The sequence below is a fragment of the Equus asinus genome, unplaced genomic scaffold (assembly GCF_041296235.1).
Source record: "Equus asinus isolate D_3611 breed Donkey unplaced genomic scaffold, EquAss-T2T_v2 contig_378, whole genome shotgun sequence".
NCBI classification, from domain to species: domain Eukaryota; kingdom Metazoa; phylum Chordata; class Mammalia; order Perissodactyla; family Equidae; genus Equus; species Equus asinus.
Genome location: NW_027225047.1, coordinates 361,475 through 382,495, shown reverse-complemented (window position 1 = coordinate 382,495; position 21,021 = coordinate 361,475). Strand labels below are relative to the sequence as shown.

At 38.6% G+C, this 21,021-nt stretch overlaps 1 pseudogene; it reads right to left on the bottom strand.

The window, feature by feature from the left end:
* LOC139043817 (sodium/hydrogen exchanger 9B2-like) overlaps positions 1 to 21,021 on the bottom strand; it is a 38,981-nt pseudogene that overhangs the window by 13,381 nt on the left and 4,579 nt on the right.

Genomic DNA, 21,021 nt, shown 5'->3' with positions numbered 1-21,021 from the left:
ATTAAGCCCTGGGCTGCAGCATTTGCTGATTTCTGTATTACAGATACTTCTACCAGGGCTGATGTTAACCTACCAACCTGACGTCATTGAACGTGGAGCTGGGAACAGATGGGCAGTGACACACCGTGATATAGTATTTCCATAATCTCAAGAGGAGAGATAAGAGGAAAATGTAGTAAAATAATTAAGAAGTGATTGGTTTTGAGTATTGCTCTTGTGTTTAATGCAAGTTATTTAATTGTAAGTATATATAATTTAATTTTCAAATTGCTGTTTACCAACTGGCTCATAAAACTCATCACAATTTAACAATCAGCTTTAAGGGCCAGCACAGCAAATACAGAAATAGTTTATTCCTTTATTTCCCAAACTACTATTTTAAAAATATGATTTACTCTGAAGGACACAGGAAGTGTTTGGTACTTACCAAGAAGAGGAGGTAGTGGAGGCAACGTAGGTAACTTAATGAGCCCCAAAAGTTTCCCTCCAAAGATGGCACAATAGAACAGGATTATAATTCCAAATAGGTTTCCTCCAGGAAGACATTCACTGCCAGTAATTGACCACACTACAGCCCACAGAAGAACAAGGATGGTAACTGAAATAAACCAGGAAAACTTCTATCAATAAGTTGTCATATGTCGGTTTTGATATAATCTAAAAGTTTTTAAAAATAAATACTGAATACACATACAAATATTTACAACCATGTGTAAGTTTTGAAGAACACCAGTGATATGAACAACTGGGTAATTACCAACCATCTGAAGAAATAGGATACTACCAGTGCCTTGAAGGCACCTCTGTGTTCCTCTTAATCCCATCCCCCATCGCCTTCCACACTGCTACAACTACTACCTTGAACTTTTTTTCTTTTTACCATTCCCTTATTATTCTTTTTAATTTTACTATAAATATATCAGTAGTTAATAAAAAGAGAAACAATCACTATCTTTAACCTCTTCACAGGAGCATGAGAATACTTGAACAACCACACTCCCCTATTTTAGCTCTGCCTTGAATTAAACATTAGCATTGTTTCTCTTCTATGTTGACGTTTGTTTAGAATTACTCAGATACTTACCTTTTTGGGGGGGCCATCATTCATTGTGGCACCTCAAACCTTTCCTCTGGGACAATCATCTGGTTACCTGAAGTATTTGCTTTAGTAGAGGCATTTCTGTTAGAATGCAAAATATGTTTCCCTGTTTCAAAAACCTTGTGTTCTACAAAATCAGACACTGAAAACAAAAAGACTTATGGGAAAAACAGAGTTGGAGCAGACGACCCAAAACTCAAAACTCAAAACTTGTGACCAAAGCACTAAAAAACAGTAACAATTCTAATACAGTATCAGCACAGTTAAATCTCTACTGACATCGCATCTAAAGTCAGTCTCTTCTTTGCAGACTTAAACCCTGGAACCACACTTCCTTTTTCCCGAGATGTAGAATCTTGAGGGCATTTGCTTTAAATAGAGAGCAGCTCCATCAAAATCTTATGCAGATTGTAGCTTATTCATCAAACAAAGGTTTGTTTGTTTTTAACTGAGGGAAAAGTGTTGGCAGCTTCTTCACCTGTACTGTCAGCTTCTTCATCCACGTGTGGTTTCATTAGATAGCTTAACATTGTGGGAAGTTTAAAAAGTCTTTGAAGCCCCTAAACCAGCAACTAACTGCCCAAAAAGAACGCACTTTCACAGAGATTTCAGCTTTTTAAAAGGTCCTCAAGTTGATAAGGCTTTATCTTTAATTGTAAGAAAACATCTATCTGATTTTTGTTTTCAATTCACTTTGTATTCACTTGCTATTGCTTGATGATGAAAAATACTAAGGTGACAGGAAAAATTATGTACAAAAATGCAAATTCCATCTGGCACTCACACAATTCCCTCTTTACCATCGCATAAGAGCTAATTGATGGTACAGAAACTCTCTGTAGCAAAGCATGTTATGTTTCTCATAAGGCTCTGTTGGTAGTAAAGTCTTAGTTTTGTCTGAAATTATCTTCATTTTCATTCTTAAGACAGAGTTTTTCTGCATATACAATTCTAGGTTGAGAGTTACTTTCTCTCAGGTCCTTGAAAATATTACTCTTTGGCTTTCTGGCTTTCATTGCTGCTTTTACGTCTAATTTCTGCTTTTTTAGGGAATTCTTTTTCTTTGGCTGTTTTTAAGATTTTTTCCTTTTCTTTGGTTTTCTGCAATTTCAGTTTGATGTATTTAGGTATGACTTCCTTTCGGTTTGCTTGGGATTTAAGTTTTTCACTAATTCTGGAAAATTCTCAGTCTTCATTTCTTCAAATATTTCCTCTTCTCCATTCTCTATTCTCTTTTTCTGGAACTAAGATCAGACAGTCATACTCTTCTCCATGTTGCTATCCCTCATTTTCACATTTTCCATCTTTGTGTGAACTGCATTCTAGATAATCTCTTCAGATCTCTTACTAGTTCACCAATTCTCTTGTCACTTAACCCACTGCTTCATCTATCCACTGAGTTTTACATTTCAATTACTGTACTATATCTTTCATTTCTAGAAATTCGACTTGGTCGTTAGCAAAATGTTTGTTTATTTTTTAAAAATAGTTCCTTGTTTTGTACTTATATTTGCTATCTCCTCTTTAATTTCTTTACAGATACCAAAAATATTTTCTATTTTCTGATAATGCAAATTTTTGAAATCTCTGTTTCCTTGTGCATGTTGTGATCTTTTAAAATTTGTTGTGACAGTGACCTCTTCCTTGGAACTTTACCTTTGGGGATTGTTGGAGCCTTAGGTTGAATGTGAGTTTTCCTGGATCGGATCTGCATTTGCTTCTACCATGTGCTTAGAAGCTTCCAATCTGGGATCACTTTTAGATATATTTTCAGCTTGTGTTTTTTATGTGAATTTGGAGCACAGATCAGCATGGAGTTACACATTTTTAGTGGGACGCTCCTCTCCCCCAGCCAGCACCATAGTTGAGATAGGTGTGGGTGCAGGCCCCATCTGCAGCTGCCACGCTGGGCTCCAGCTTTGTGTGGGTGAGGGAGGATGAATGCTCCTGAGACTTCTGCCCACCTGGACCAGCTCCAGCGCAGCCCCCTATGCTCTCAGGGCCTCAGAATGACTCTCAAGCTCACAGGTGTTTTGCAGAAGCCTCCAGGGTGAAGGCCAGCTTGAGTGCATATTTATCTCCTCTGCTCAGTTTGGTTTTGGTGTCCAATGACTTCCTGTTTTCTTCACAGAAAAAAGGTACATTTAAAAAGACTTAAAATACTGTTTTCATCTTGGCATAAGTGAGAGAATTGTTCACTGAATCTTGTCTACCATACTGCTAGAGACTGAATCTAATGCCCCAGTTTTTACATCCTCACAGAATTCTTCCTGATTTTCTAGGCTTATGATGATGTTACAATGAAATAAATAACTTAAGGCCTTCAGTATTTTCCAGTTGGCTATAGGGGCTGAAATTTCTATACAGTATTGAAGGTATAATGGGAAAGTAGGAATTACCAGCTACTAAATTTTACTGTATCACAGCATGAACCTGATTTTATACTAAATTCAGCAAGGTAGTTTTCTACTTCAAGACCACTTTTAAAAAAAATCTCTAATTTTCCTTTCCTCTCCCATACTCAAAATTCAGTTCTAAATACACAGTAAATATATGTGTATAAGGTTTCTCTAAATCATCTTTAATTTAGTTAATAATTTACTTCTCATTTATGATTTTGGAAAATCATTTTTTCACATGTAAGATTGACTTCTTAAGACAAATACTTATGTATTCTGAATGGGCACAGGAAGGAGTATAGGAGAAAGCCCTCTTGTGAGCCTCAGGAACAGAAGTACAGAAAACAAGAGAAGAGGTGCTCACACACGTGAGTCCACTTCTCAGGCAGCTGATGGACAACGATTACAGAACTCAAAACAGTGAGTCTCCAGACCACATCGTTCATTTACACCTTTCCTATGTCAATCTGTATCAGTTTTCCTGTAAATGTTTTAACTAGAAATGTGCCATAATTTGAAGGGTAAAAGTTTAAAAAAATAATAAAAAGGACAGAAAAGGTATTAAATTATCTGTTGCCTTATGAACTAGTGTACATTTTGGAACCTGGTTTTCTCCATGTGTTTTAAATAAAGTTTGAGATTTTTTTCTCATGCTAGTTTAGAAAATTAACTAATTTCAGTAAAAACATATCCAGAGTCTAAAGTATAACATACCATTGTTCCAGTTGAGAATGGTAAAATGTCTTTCATTTTCATTTCGTGAGCTTCAGAGCGTACATACACACACAGGTACATTCACACACTTCTTTTTTGAACAAAAAACAGCATTACTGAATCTGAACATCCATTTATTAATCAAATTGATATCAGCTTAATGTTTGGCTGCCTCCAAAGACCAAATCCATTCCTAAAAGACAAATATACCCCAACTCTAACAATATCCAAAATTGTGCTGAGATAAATTCTCAAGGAAAAATCTTCCAAATATTTTGTTTTTTTAAAATTGAGATTCGTAATAGTTTGCATCATTGTGAAATTTCAGTTGTACATTATTTCTTGTCTGTCACCACATAAGTGCTTCCCTTCATCTCGTGCCCACCCTCCAGCCCCCTTCCCCTGGTAACCACTGAACTATTTTCTTTGTCCATGTGTTTGTTTATGTTCTGCATATAAGTGAAATCATATGGTGTTTGTCTTTCTTAGTCTGGCTTATTTCGCTTAGCAAATAATACCCTGCAGGTCCATCCATGTTGTTGCAAATGGGAAGATTTTGTCTTTTTATGGCTTAGTAGTATTCCATTGTATATATGTACCACATCTTCTTTATCCAGTCATTGGTCGTTGCGTACTTGGATTGTTTCCATGTTTGGCTATTGTGCATAGCGCTGCAATGAACACAAGGGTGCATATGTTACTTTGGATTGTTGATTTCAAGTTGTTTGGGTAGATACCCAGTAGTGGCATAGCTGGGTCACATGGTAGTTCTATTTTTAGTTTTTTGAGGAATCTCCATACTGTCTTGCATAGTGGCTGCACCAGTTTGCATTCCCGCCAGCAGTGGATGAGGGTTCCCTTTTCTCTACATCCTGTCCAACATTTGTTGTTTTTGGTCTTGGCAATTACAGCCATTCTGACTGGTGTAAGGAGATATCTCATTGTAGTTTTGATTTGTATTTCCCTAACAATTAGTGATGTTGAGCGTCTTTTCACGTGCCTGTTGGCCATCTGTATATCTACCTTTGAAAATGTCTGTTCATATCCTCTGCCCACTTTTTGATCGGGTTGTTTTTTTTTTTTGTTGAGGTGTGTGAGTTCTTTATGTACTTTGGATATCAACCCCTTGTTTGATAAATGATTTGCAAATATTTTCTCCTAGTTGGTGGGTTGTCTTTTCATTTTGTTGATGGTTTCCTTTGCTTTGTAGAAGCTTTTTAGTCTGATGTAGTCCCATTTGTTACCTTTTTCTTTTGTTCCCCTTACCCGAGTAGACACGGTATTCAAAAAGATGTGGCTAAGACCAAAGTCAAAGAGTGTACTGCCTGTTTTTTCTTGTAGGGGTTTTACGGTTTCAGTTCTTACATTCAAATCTTTAATCCATTTGGAGTTAATTTTTGTGTGTGGTGAAAGATAATGGTCTACTTTCATTCTCTTGCATGTAGCTGTCCAGTTTTCCCAACGCCATTTATTGAAGAGACTTTCCTTTCTCCATTCTTTGCTCCTTTGTCAAAGATTAACTGTCCATAGATGTGTGGTTTTATTTCTGGGCTTTCAATTTTGATCCATTGATCTGTTTGTTTTGGTGCCACTACCACGCTGTTTTGATTACTGTAGCTTTGTAGTATGTTTTAAAGTCAGGGTTGTGATACCTCCAGCTTTGTTCTTTTTTCTCAGGATTGCTTTGGCTATTTGGGGTCTTTTGTTGTTTCATATAAATTTTTGAATTCTTTGTTCTATTTTTGTGAAGAATGTCATTGGGATTCTGATTGGGATTGCACTGAATCTGTAGATTGCTTTAGGTAGTATGGACATTTTGACTATGTTTCTTCTTCCAACCCATGTGCATGGAAAATCTTTCCATTTCTTTACATCTTCCTCAATTTCTTTCAGTAATGACTTATAGTTTTCAGTGTACACATCTTTCACCTACTTGGTTAAGTTTATTTCTAGGTATTTTATTCTTTTTCTTGCAGCTGTAAATGGGATTGTATTCTTGATTTCTTTTCCTGCTAGTTCATTGTTAGCGTATAGGAATGCAACTGATTTTTTAAAATTGATTTTGTACCCTGCAACTTTGCTGTAGTTGTTGATTATTTCTAGGAGTTTTCTGGTGGATTCTTTAGGGTTTTCTATATATAGAATCACATCATCTACAAATAGTGAAAGTTTCACTTCTTCCTTTCCAATTTGGATTCCTTTTCTTTTTCTTGCCTAACTGCTCTGGCCAAAACCTCCAGTAATATGTGGAATAAGAGTGGTGAGAGTGGGCACCATTGTCTCGTTCCTGTTCTCAGAGGAATGTCTTTCAGTTTTTCCCCATTGAGTATGATGTTGGCTGTGGGTTTGTCATATATGGCCTTTATTATGTTGAGGTAATTTCCTTTAATACCCATTTTATTGAGAGTTTTTATCATAAATGGATGTTGGCTCTTGTGAAATGCTTTCTCTGCATCTATTGAGATGATCATGTGATTTTTATTCCTCATTTTGTTAATGTGGTGTATCACACTGATTGATTCATGGATGTTGAAGCATCCCTGCATCCCTGGAATGAATCCCACTTGATCATGGTGTATGATTCTTTTAATGTATTGCTGTATTCAGTTTGCCAATATTTTGTTGAGGATTTTTGCATCTAAGTTCATCAGTGATATTGGCATGTAGTTTTCCTTCTTCGTGTTGTCTTTGTCTGGTTTTGGTATCAGGGTAATGTTGGCCTCACAGAATGTGTTAGGAAATGTTCCCTCTTCTTCAATTTTTCAGAATAGTTTGAGGAGAATAGGTACTAAATCTTCTTTGAATGTTTGGTACAATTCTCCAGAGAAGCCATCTGGTCTTGGACTTTTGTTTTTTGGGAAGTTTATGATTACTCTTTCAAGCTCTGTACTTGTGATTGGTCTGTTCAGATTCTGTTTCTTATTGATTCAGTTTTGGGAGGTTATATGAGTATAGGAATCCATCCATTTCTTCTAGGTTATCAAATTTGTGGGCATACAGTTTTTCACAATAGTCTCTTATAATCCTTTGTATTTCTGCCGTATCTGTTGTAATTTCTCTTTCATTTCTAATTTTATTTATTTGAGCCTTCTCTCTTTTTTTCTTGTTGAGTCTGGCTAAGGTTCTGTCAATTTTGTTTATCTGCTCAAAGAACCAGCTGTTAGATTCATCAATCCTTTTTACTGCTTTTTTAGTCTATATTTCATTTATTTCTGCTTTGATGTTTATTATTTCCCTCCTTCTGCCGACTTTGGGCTTTATCTGTTCTTCTTTTTCTAGCTCTGTTAGCTGTATGTTAAGATTACTTATTTGAGATTTTTCTTGCTTGTTGAAGTGGGCCTGTGTTGCTATGAATTTCCCTCTCATGACTGCTTTTGCTGCATCCCATAAGAATTGGTATGTTGTATTTTCATTTTCATTTGTCTCCAGTTATTTTTTAATTTCCTCTTTGATTTCTTCAATGATCCAATGGTTGTTCAATAGCATGTCCACATATTTCCGACTTTCCCAGTTTTGTTCTTGTGGTTGATTTCTAGCTTCCTAGCATTGTGGTCAGAAAAGATGGTTGGGATGATTTCAATCTTCTTGAATTTATTGAGGCTGGCCTTGTTATCCAACATATGGTCTATCTTTGAGAATGTTCCATGGGCACTTGAGAAGAACGTATATTCTGCTGTTTTTGGATGGAATGCTCTATATATGTCCATTAACTCCATCTGGTCAAGTGTTTCATTTAAATCTGCAATTTCCTTGTTGAATTTCTGTCTGGATGATCTGTCCCTTGAAGTAAGTGTGGTGCTGCGGTCCCCTACTGTGATTGTGTTGCTCTTAATTTCTCCCTGTAGGTCTGTTAATAATCGCTTTATGTACTTTGGTGACCCTGTGCTAGGTGCATATATATTAATAAGTGTTATGTCCTCTCGATGGAATTTCCCTTTTATCGTTAAATACTGCCCCTCCTTGTCTCTCATTGTCTTTTTTAACTTGAAGTCTGCCTTGTCTGATAAAAAGTATGGCAACCCCTGCTTTCTTTTGTTGGCCATTAGCTTGAAGTATTGTCTTCCATCCCTTCACTCTAAGCCTATGTTTGTCTTTGTAGCTGAGGTGCGTTTCCTGGAGGCAGCATATTGTTGGGTCTTGTTTTTTAATCCATCCAGCTACTCTATGTCTTTTGATTGGAGAGTTCAGTCTATTTACATTTAGAGAGATTATTGTTATATGAGGGCTTAATGCTGCCATTTTATCTCGTTTTCTAGTTGTTCTATGTTTCCACTGTTTCTCTTCCTTTGCATTTCTGACTGCCATTTCATTTTGTTGGTTTTCCAAGAGGGATTTCTCAGTTCTCTCTCTTTGTGAATTGTGGTTTTGCTCTGATTTTTTTGTTTAGTGGTTACCGTGAGGATTGTATCAAAGATATTGGAGATGAGACAGTCCATTTTCTCATAGCCTCTTATCGCCATTAACCTAAGCAAGTTCCTTCCATTTCCTCTCCCCTTCTGGGTAATTGCTGTTACACAATGCTCTGTTTTTAATTTCCTGAGTTTGTGGCTAAGTTGAAGTGTTTATCATTGCTTCTGATGCTTTCTTTCCCTTTCTCTTTTAAGTTGTAATTGAGTCTTTACCTTCCTATTCTGGTAGAGAGCTGCAGGTTTCTGATCATGTCTGTCTATTTACCTTCTTGCTCAGAGCTTTGTAGACCTTCGCCTTTTTGTTGCCAGTGTGAGGGCATCTTTAATTATTTCTTGTAGGGGAGGTCTTGTGGCAGTGAACTCCCTCAGCTTTTGTTCATCCGGGAAAGCTTTCACTTCTCTATTGTATCTGAGGAAAAGTTTTGCTGGATAGAGTATTCTTGGCTGAAAGTTTTTGTCTTTCAGTATTTTGAATATATTATTCCATTCTCTCCTAGCCTGTGAGGTTTCTACTGAGAAATCTGCTGAAAGCCTGACGGGGCTTCCTCTGTAGGTTATCTTCTTGTACCTTGCTGCTCCTAATATTCTTTGTTTATCCCAAACTTTTGCCGTTTTTACTATTATATGCCTTGGAGAGGGTCTTTTCACATTGATAAAGTTGCGCATACGATTAACTTCATTTATCTGTAAATCTGAAACCATCCCCATGTTTGGGAAGTTCTCAGCAATTATTTCTTTGAATAAGCTCTCTGCTTCTTTCTCCCTCCCTTCTCCCTCTGGGATACCTATAATCCTTATGTTGCTTTTCCTAATTGAGTCAGATATTTCTTGAAGAATTCCTTCATTTTGAAAAAATCTTAGTTCTGTCTCCTCCTCCACCTGTAGAATTTTTACATTTTTATCCTCAAGAAGACTAATTCTTTCCTCCATAAGATCAATTCTATTTCTTAATGATTCTAGATTATTATTTGTGTTTTTCATATCCAGAATTTCTGCTTGATTTTTTTTATAGTTTTAATCTCTTTGGTGAAGAGATCCATTTTGTTGCTGGGCTCCTTGAACTGTCTTTCTGTGTTTTCTTGTAAATCGTTGAGTTTCCTTATGATGGCTATTTTGAATTCTCGGTCATTTAGCTTGTATATTTCTGTATCTTCCATGTTGGTTTCTGGAGAATTGTCATTTTCCTCCTGGTCTGAATTGTTGCTGCAGTTTCTCATGGTGTTTGATGAACTAATCTTTTGTTGTGGCATTTGTGGTATTCTTAGGATGCAGATTCCCCCTGTTACCGCTAGCGGGGAGCAGGAGTAGTGTTTCTGGCCGTACCCCATCTGCTGGAAGCTGTGGGGGTATTATGGGTGCTTGCCCCAGCCTGGGATGCATTCAGGCACTTGTGTGGACTGTCCTTGTCAGGCGGGGCTTCCTCACTAGGCTAGGGCCACTCTTTGGTGCCTCAGGGGCACTCTGAGCTCCCCCTCTCCACCGGAAAGTGATCACCAGTGGGCTCAAAGCTACCTCACCTATTCCCACAGCTGCCTGGGACATGTTCCCTCTTTGGGAGCACTCATGTGTGCCTGGAAGTGTTTGTCCCAGCACAAAAATCTGCTGAGGTCCCTTATGATCCACAGTCCGTGGTGCTACTGAGCTTGGTGGGCAGGGCTTCCAGGCAGAGACCTGAGCTATGGCTGCTCCTTGACAGCCCTGGGGCATGGTGGGCTCCCCCTCCCCGCCAGGAAAGTAAGTGCATGTGGGTTCAAAGCTGCCACACCTATTCCCACAGTTGCCTGGACTGGTTACCTCTTTGGGAGCACAGCTGCACTGTGAGCATTCATGCACACCTGCGAAGTATTTGCCCCAGCTTGGAAATCTGCTGAGGTCCCTGTTTACGATCTGCAGTCCGTGGGGCTGCTGAGCTTGGTGGTCAGGGCTTCCCTGCTGGGACCTGGGCTATGGCTGCTCCTTTACCGCACAGGGGTGTGGTGGGCTCCCTCTCTCCACTGGGAGATCAACCACGAGTGCAGGCTAAGGGTTACCGCCGCCTCCTCTTATGGTTGCCCTGCTGCGTGTTCCCACTTTCCAGGTGCTTGCACCAGGTTGGAGTGTTCGTGTTGCATGCACAGGGTTAGCGGGGAGAACAGGGTGTGCTCACCTGTCTCCATCACTTCCTGGGGGGCCAGTCCACCCACCCTCAGATTTATAGCTGCGTGTGTCTCTCAGGCATCCTGTTGTGCTGTGTGGGTTTCCTCTGTTGGTCAGTAAGTGTCCATTTAGTTATAACTCAAAAGGGAGAGCGAGGAAGGGACTAGCTCACTCAGCCATATTGCTGACGTCACTCCTCCCAAATGTTTTAAGTAATAGCAGCTCTATGGGAATAAATTGAATTGCAAACGAGGATTCTTCCTTATAAAATGATGTGACATTTGGAAGTGTAGCTGTGTTGGCTTAAACCTTAGTTGCATTACTTAACAGTAATAACAACCAACATTTATGTAATGCTTTTCTGTTTACAACTGATTTCTCAATCACTTTTCTCATTGGAGGTCTAACATAATCCTGTGAGATTACTCTGACGCAGAAGAGGAAAAGGTCCTTGATCTCTGCTCTTTTCCTCTTTCTGACAGCTGGAATGGTGGTGACCACAGTGCTCTTGGAAGCCCTCCATGTTGAAGATGGTGGAGCTTTTCAGCCTGGGCCCCTAGTGACTGTGTGGAATAAAGACACATACCATTGTGAATTGTTCACCCAGTAACTTTTTTTTTTCTTTTCAGAAGGGAAGCCCACCCGTTTCTACTCTCCCCTTTTTTTCTTTAAGATTTTATTTTTCCTTTTTCTCCCCAAAGCCTCCTGGTACATAGTTGTGTATTTTTAGTTGTAGGTCCTTCTAATTGTGGCATGTGGGACGCCGCTCAGTGTGGCTTGATGAGTGGTGCCATGTCTGCGCCCAGGATCTGAACTGGTGAAACCCTGGGCCACCAAAGTGGGGCTTGCCAACTTAACCTCTCGGCCATGGGGCCGACCCCTCTTTTTTTTTTAAATATGGTTTTAAGGTATCCTTTTTTTGGTGAGAAAGATTGGCCCTGAGCTACCATCTGTTGCCAATCTTCCTCTTTTTTCTTGTTTTTTTCCTCCTCAAAGCCCCAGTACGTAGTTGTATATCCTAGTTGAAGATCTTTCTAGTTCTGCTGTGTGGGACACTGCCTCAGCATGGCTGGATGAGGGGTGCTACGTCTGCACCCACGATCCGAATGGTGAAACCCTGGGCTGCTGAAAGGGAGCATGTGAACTTAACCAGTACACCACCTGGCTGACCCCACCTAGTAGTTTTTATGTGTGAGAGAAATAAACTTCTTTTTGTCCTTTAAACCATATTATTTGAAATCTTTCATTATATGACAACTTCATCTTTTACCATCTTTCTGAATTCACCCGTACCATTTACATACCATTTGTTATCACTCTATCCAGTAAACCATGTGGAGGCAAGCAAATGTTTGTCTCAGTCTTTGCAAATGAGTTGATTCAGTTGGTGTTTCCTGCAGCCTTTTTTCACTGCTACTCAATAGGTTACTTCCTTCTGTTGGTTCATTTCCCTCTGTACCTTTGAGGTTCATAACTGTCTCCTCCTGTGTTTAAAGCAATTAAAAAAATACTTAAAACTGTACATTTGCTGTCCATTTTTATACTCACTGAGCCACCACATCACGAATAAAATTTCCATTATTAGAATTAAGGGTAACAGTTCATAGGGGAAATATACAGCTTCATTTCTAGCTAATCAGCTACTGCTTGGAACAAGAACTCTCTTAGGGGTGTTTACCACTGAGTCACTATTGTAGCATTATAAATGCCTGAGTCACATACAATGTCATTACATTTGCAATACTGTTTAAAAATTAGCCTATTTAAGATATGATTCAAAGCAATAGTTGGTAAATATATCAAAGTGGTTCAGAAAAAAAATAACTATCTGTGATGAAAAACAATTCACATTCATTCATCTACTTAAATTTAAGCAATAAAAACAGAGAGGGAAGAAACCAGAAGCATTCTAGGGTTTAGGCTGCGAACACAAAGCATTTCACAGGCTCTCTATTTCTGCAGTTTTATGTAGGGCTAGCTGCTAAAATGACTGGGAAAATTGGTAGTCACACCTACTGTACAAGCTTGGGGATTAAGAATGGGAGAATTGTTAACTGAGTGACAGAGAACGAAGAGGACACGTTGCTATCATAGATTTGGAAGTCCCTTCCTTAAGGAAATGGTTGAGACGGTCTACACTTGATCACAGATTTACCTGGGTTTCTTGATCCGTAGAGGCTATGTTATTCATCTCTGTGGATGGTGCCAAATCTTCATGTTCAATTGTCTTATCTTCATTCTCCATGATTGATAATTAAGAGTAAGATGATAGAGGGAAAAGGAACAAGATCTGTTCTGAAGGAGAAACAGTATAGATATAGAATAGCAATTTGGGATTTAAATAAATGAATCAGACAGCAATTTGAGCCATTTAAAGGAATGAATTGTACTTATTTTTCCCCTTAGAACTCTGAATGGCTAAGATATTTTAGATTATTCTTAACTTTCAATTGCTAATCTTTTCTTTGATTACAATATATTATCCTATTGCTTATCTACCTTTTTATCTCTCTTAAAAAAGCCCTTGTTGACCATCATATGTTCATGATTTCTCTCCCATCCTGTTTTTTGAGTTATACTTTACACATTCCAGGCAATATTACTGTTAAATTGTCCTCTGTAATGGGCCAACTTGATGAAGCAGGAAAGCTCCAGGTAATTTTCCAATGTTGATAGAGGAAATGAGTCACCAAAGAGAAATCTATGGACTCCATCATTTTCAGAGAAACCAGAGTCACTAATTCCTGCCCGGCTCTTATTTCTGAATTAAAGTAAAAAAATACAACATTGATTGAGTAGCCACAATGTCTTAGACACTATAAGTGCTATGGTAGTCTCCTGCTGGTTATTATGGGTAACTCAAAGATTGCCAAAACACATTCTTTGTTTTCCATAGGCTTATGGTATGCCAGGAAACATAAACTTATACCAAGTAACTAAAAACTTGTAGGGCAGACCTACAAGGTTGGCTTCGTAAACACCCACTTCAACCTTTTCTCCCCTGGCTGCCCAGGCTATAGAGGCTGAAAAGCCACATAATCCAATTCTTAGCCATGTTTGCAGCTAGAGGTAGCCATGTGTCCCAGCTCTATGTAATGAGACATAAGTGGGAGTCCCTGGGAAGGGCTTTCATTCCCAAATAATAAGGGAAGGACTTTTGAGAATCATACTGTTTACTTTTCACCTCTAACATTTCCCTTTCTCCTTCCTTGGATGTAGATACACTACCTGGGGGACAGCAGCCCTCTTTCCACCAAGAGAATAAAAAGCCTTATACCAAAGAGAGTACAGAAGTGGAGTGGGTTCCCTGATGACATCCTTGAGTTGCTGCATCAGTCTTGGGCTGCCAAGCTTTGAGGTAATGGTTTAAACCACTATTAGTCAAGTTTTCTTTTTACTAGTAACCAAAGTTATTCCTAATGCAACATGTATGATGAATATTATAGTAGAGGTACAAACTACAAACCTAGGTAGGACCAAAGGAAAAATTATGTAAGATAAGGGAAAATCTAATTCAACACATATTTAAGTGCCTAATATGTGCCAGGCACTATGCTAGGCCATAAAGACAAAGATTAATTAGACAGGACTCCTGCCTCAAGGAATCATTTTCTGTTTAACAAAGTGCCAAGATGTTTGAATTTAAAATTTCAAAGAAAATTATATCCTTTCCACCACGACCACCATCACCACCACCATTTTTCTTCCTTACAAAACACAGTGTTAGCCAGAAAGGCATCTCAAAGAAACTTCAGCTTGATTTTTATTATGTATAATAAACATATGCATATATGATGACATATTATATATATGTATATATAATTTTTTGAATTAAAAAACTTATTCCAAAATTTAGACTCATAATGAGAAAGAACAGCATTTTGACAGGAAAATGTTGGGCTCAGAAAACCCTTGTCTTAAGGGCATAGAAGCATGAAAGCCAGTGGGGTGTGAGGGAAACTTTGCTGCTCCCACTTTGCATGTAGGAGGAGGCTGAGAGTAACGGGGGAGGAGGGTAGAGATTTGGAATATCACGTCCAAAACCATGGGGCTTGGCCTTTACCCTCTGTAGAGAATGACCCTTCATCTCAGAGTAAGTGACCAGGTCTGCTGGCTCTGGAGTTGGACAAACCTGGGTCTGAAGTTCAGCTCCATCATATACCAAATCGCTTAGCCTCTTTCTAACTAATTCCTTATCTACAAAATGGAGACAAGAGTAGTTCCAACCATGCACACGATAAGCATCCAACAGTGTTGGTTATAAGCCACTCATATTCCTTCTCTCTAATTATCATAAATCTCTAAGAATCCTTCTGCTTTTCCTATTAACCTTGAAGAATTTATTACTTAAGCCCATTGATTTTCTTTGACCATATTTTTTACTTCTTTCTGTCAAGGCCAGCTTCTTGATTAGGTGGATGTAACACTCACCACTGTCATTTCTTCACCTTTTTCTTTAGTAGAATTACATAGAAACTCTTGGGCAGCGCCACTAGAACTACCTCCACCAAATTCTCAAAATCAGCCAATTATGCTACTTACGAAGAGTATTTTTAAACAGCCAACAAGTACAACTGATTATTTCTAGTAGAGATAAACTATTGACTAAAATGAAGCCTTTGAGAATTTATTTTATTAATGTTATTCTGGTCCTTTTTAACATAAATGATCAAAACTTGGTGTGTTGCACAGTATATGATATTTGTGGAAATACATAGTTTTGTGTTTCAAAAAAATTTCCCTATTCTCCCCTAAACTCCACCATGAATGCTAAACTACTTATCTGCAATCAGAGCAGTATTACAAAGAGGAAAGGTAAAATAAAATGCCAGTCTTTTAGTAAGTCCAGTAAAGCAACTTACAGCTGCTCAGCTTTGTTTATTCTCTGCTGTTTTCATTTCCAAAAGAACACGTAAGCTATCGTCAGAAACCCACTTAAATTTAGAAAAATCACAAAAATGTAACTTTTACTTAAAGCAACCGTGTTCATGGCATTTACTGTTCATAGTCATTGGATCTTAAAATTACAATAGTATATCACCTATTAAGAAAGCAGTTTTGGCAAAGAAATCAGAAAATATGCAGAAATGACTTTTTTTTAAAGACTGGCACCTGAGCTACCAACTGTTGCCAATCTTTTTTTTTTTTTTCTGCTTTTTAACTCCCCAGATTCCCCCAGTATACAGTTGTATATTTTAGTTGTGGGTCCTTCTAGTTGCAGCATGTGGGACGCTGCCTCAGCGTGGCCTGATGAGCAGTGCCATGTCTGCACCCAGGATCTGAACCAGCGAAACCCTGGGCCGCCGAAGCAGAGCGTGTGAACTTAACCACTCGGCCACAGGGCTGGCCCCCAGAAATGACTTTTGAAGGGCCAAAAGAAATGTGATGAAATCCATTAAAAAGTAGAAAGTTTATACCCCTTACTCAGAGAGAGGCTCTCCAGTCCTCATTCAGAGCCCATTAACTCTTATTTTGAAAACAACTCTAATGACTCTGCTCATCTGGTTTCCAAACCCTCAGAAGATAAGACGTTATAAATTAAAACAAACGAATGAAGAGATTGTAAAGAAGCAAACTGACAACAGCACGAGTGACAGCTGACAGTGAAAGAGATGGAAAAGAGCAATCTAGGTGTACAAAACGTGGGGATAAATGTCTTTTCCACAGGAGTATTTACAGTTTTGTCCTGCCAAGTGTCTCTTCCCCTCCTTTTTTGGCAACAGCACACTAATTTTCTCTTGTGGAATCCACAGCTCCCCTAGTCTCCATCCATGGTTCATGTGAGGCTCACGTCATCCTCACCTCCCCAACCCCCTACTGCACCAATGTTCCAGAGAGGGGGACAGGCCTAGACAATGAGGAGCTCCTTCCCTGGTCACACTGACTGTTCTAGGCATGAGCAAGTGACTCATACCTGGCTAATGAGAGTCAGCTTTATGGTGTTTCCTGGAATCACTGGGAAAGAGCTTGCTTTCTTTTAGAGTTGCTAAGCCCAGACTTGCTGTTGACAATCTTTGTGACATATAAGAAAAGCCTTCCAAAGAATGATCATAGAGCAAAGCAGATTCTGAATATGCAAAGAGAGAGAGAGAGAGAGAGCTCCAGATTAATACTCATATTGTTGGTACACCTAGAAGCAGCTCCTTTCAGTTAGATGAGCCAATTAATTCCTCACCAGTTCGAGCTGGGTTCCTGTCACTTGCCACCAAATGCATCCTTCATAAGAACCTTCATACCTGAACTGCCCTGAAAGATCCCCAGTATTATAAGAGATGTTTAGAAAGGTGATTCTACATCTCCAAGAAAAAGAAAAGAAAAGAAAAGAAAATGATGTGGAGATATTTTCTGTTATTAAAGGCATTAAAATATATAATACAATTTAGAGATTTTCTTTAAAGAGAATGTTAAAATAAGCAAAAATCTGGTATTCAATAAAATAGGTGTCAGTTATCCAAAAAATAAATTTAAGTGAAATGCTCTTTTTTTAAACAATGTTGGTTAAATAAAATACTCTAGTTAATGGACCTTAATTATTTTTTCATTGTGTTCACGGAAGACTTTTGAAGTCCTCAGTCCCAGGGAAGGTTTAAGAGAGCTGTTAAGCATCTGAGATGCTGAGTATCTGGGATGGAAAAATGAAAAAGTGGGGAAATTCAGAGAAACTAGGTGGTTTCCAAGAAATTAAGAATCACAGGGTAATGGTATAAAAAAAGTTGGAAAGGTCTTTAGAAATATCCTAGTCTAATCTCTTTAACATTCAAATGAGAAAACTACTGCCTAGAGAAGCTAAGTAACTTTTTCAACTAATAGCCAATGTCAGCCAAGCCTCACAGTAAAACCGTGTAAAAACTTGTGAAATGAGTTGGTTCTTTAATCTGTATCATTGACTTCATGCATCTCTACCAAATCACTACATTATATTTTTACATTTTTGCTATAATATTTTATTTAAAATCCCACTCATATATACTCATAGTTAATTCTAAGTTTGAAAACACATTCCACAAGAAGTTTGAAAACATCTTCTACAAGCAAATACAAATATTTTTATTTTCTACCTTGTATTATGTTCAGCTTTACTCTTTCCCATTGTTAGAAATGTTAATAGAGTTTATTATGAATAAAAAATTGTACTAACCTAAATGGTTGTACAACATTGGTGACAAAATGAATGGAACAAGAACTTTTGTCCTATTCTCATGACAAATATTATTTACATATTCTCAATTAATAGTTAACTGGCTGACACCTTGCCACTTAACCATGTCTTAAGATTCTAAGAATTAAGGAGGTTTTCTTTTAAAAAAATCCAGTTAAGCTGAGAGGCTTTGAGAGATTTTTATCAGAAAATTACACTGAGAACTCGGAAGATATTTTAGATAAAAGCGCCTATACACAGAAACAAGTTTTTTTCTGCTTCTCCATCAAGGTAGTGCCTTATTCAGACTGATATCACAACCTGTACACTATATTAGGAAAAAAAACCTATCCTGCGTCAAATGGTGAAATTTTATAGATTTCATAAATTCAGTAAATAACATGAATTTAATCAAATTCTGTGACTCAAATACAGATTTCAATAGAAGAAGGAGGTTTGACCTGAGCCCAGGGACGTGGCTGCTAAGACCATCTGCCTGTCCACTTGCATGTAGGTCAGTAGGTCAGGTGTCACCTGCATACACACGCCAACGGCTGCTGACTCTCTAGCATTCTTAGTATACAGAATTTCCTACAGGACTGACCCAAACACTTAGAAACAATCTTGGCTCAATTTGAGCTTTGCTTTCCAGTATTATGGATATATGCCACCAAAATCATAGAGCTGTGGACCTGAACAGTTTCCTTAGTCTTTCCTCCAAACCTGAGAGAAAACTGCACATCAAGAAGATGAGCAGTTCTGTATATGAGTATGGATGTAAATAGAGAAAAAAGGTCTGTTAATAGTAGTTGCCTTTTGGGTGGAAAATGGAATTGAAGAGGTTGAAATTTCATTTTCATTCTCTATATTTCTGTACTGTTAGGATTTTTACAAGAAGACTTTCTTACGCAATTTAAAATACACTGAAAAAATTTATGCAATTCTTAAAGCTTTAGAGAAAAGGAATACAGCTTTCCTTGGTAACACTATTTTTCAGAGATAGAATCTCGTCATTTGACTTTAGGTAACTTAATCCCACCCGCTACAATTTAAGGTCATTTTTGTTTTTGTGGTTAAGAAAATGGAGAACTGCCTAGAATCTTCTACAGCAGTTTTCAAATATTTCTTAAGCCAAAAATCTTTCACCAAATGAAACCTTTTCCTGAAACCCAACAAATGGGATAGAGAAAAGGTGGAGCTGAAGGAGCCTATCACTTGCCCTGCTCCTTCTGGCAAGTGAAGCACAATTAAAACCCTTTTGTAAACACGCTTTCACATAGAGGAGATGTTTGTTAAATCAGCCTTCTCTTTTTCAGGTTATCTTATTAATCTAAATGTTTAAAGGTGCTTTCTGCGGGCTGGCCTGGTGGCACAGTGGTTAAGTTCACACGTTCCACTTCGGTGGCCTAAAGTTCCCCAGTTCGGATCCCAGGTGCGGACCGACATGCCACTTGTCAAGCCATGCTGTGGCAGGCGTCCCACATATAAAGTAGAGGAAGATGGGCATGTATGTTAGCTCAGGGCCAGCCTTCCTCAGCAAAAAGAGGAGGACTGGAGGCAGATGTTAGCTCAGGGCTGATCTTCCTTAAAAAAAAAAAAAGTGCTTTCAGTAATATTTCAGAGGAAATAAAAGAACTATGATTTGCAAATGTCCAAAGGCTTACTGCTATCGACTGAATTACTGCTAAAAGATCATTACATGGATAAAGGCTGATTATTCCTGTTGTTTGTTGTCTGTGATATGGACTGTCCAACATTTACTGGGATGTTCTTATTGAGAATTTACATATATTGCTGGAGTACAATATGTGCTGTATTCGTACATTTGAAGGAGCATCTCCAGGACTGTTCATGAAGCCTTCTATAATGATTACAATGATAAACATCACCTACCTTCGGGGTTTATCCATTCACGTGTTGAAAGGGGGGGTTCTCAGTCTCACGCAGTACTTCTATATAGAACATACAGAAACCTTCCAGTTCCTGGGTCCTGCTAACCAACTCTGATCTAAGGCTCATTTTCCAAAAGGAGCACTGCCCAGCCGTGACGAATTCAGATCAAGTGAAGAGTAGGGCTTAAAATGTCCTTGATAAATAAGTACTGAAACGACTGAGAATGTTTCCCTGAACAAGAACGACCTCATCTGAAAGTGTTAGCGTGCCAACCACATGGGACCAAGTTATCAGAGAAAAACAACTGCTCTGCTGTTTGGTTAACTGATACAGACACGTAAAGTAAAACACTGTATAATGAGATATGAATGAAAGGAAATTATCCCTAGGTAAGAAAGGACCCAGTACTTGCTTTTCTCCTTTGTAATCTCTCTCCTCACCTAGGAAAAAAGCATTTAATTGAAAGTTTAAAATATTATTTCTAGGCCTACTACAATCAGAATCTCCAGAGACTGAACCCCCCAAGTGTGGCAGACAGGACTTACTAACTACCTAAAACCACTGCTCAGGCATGCCGGTGGGGCCCTCCTCCACCCCAAGGGGTAAATCACGACTGGGCTAAATCAATCTCTCTAACACCATTCCTCTCTGCCGGCTGGTGGTTCAGAGCTGAGCGTAATTCACTCTGTCCAATGAAGTTTGTGAGCAAGGCTATTGGAGGCCACTGGGTAAGACTCCTAATAAAAAGACAGGGAAGCAAGAGAACCCTCTCCTCTTTGTGCCTTTAAATTGTGTGTGTGTGTGTGTGTGTGTGGAAATGGAGCTGTGGAGGGGCACTATGTTTCTTGGAACTCTAGCAGCCATCATTCACCCATGAAGAAAAAGGCAAGATTGGCTCATAGAAAGTGACCTAGAGCCTGATATCACTGGGGACCGAACAAACCCTGGACGCGCTTACCTTCAGACATCTTGTTGTGTGGGAAAAATTAAACCTGTATTTTTGAAAGTAATTTTGGCCAAATATCCTGTTACTTGCAGCCAAAAGCACCCTAACCAATCCAACAGGTGATTCTGACGCAGAGCCAGCTCTGAGAAGTTCTGATGAGGAGCAGTGATGAGGGACCTTTGGCTCACACATATCTATCTCCCTAGCTTCTTGACATGGTGCAAAATCTTCAGAGGACACACAACCAGAACACTGCCTTTGTATTGATATATCTCAACAAATAAACC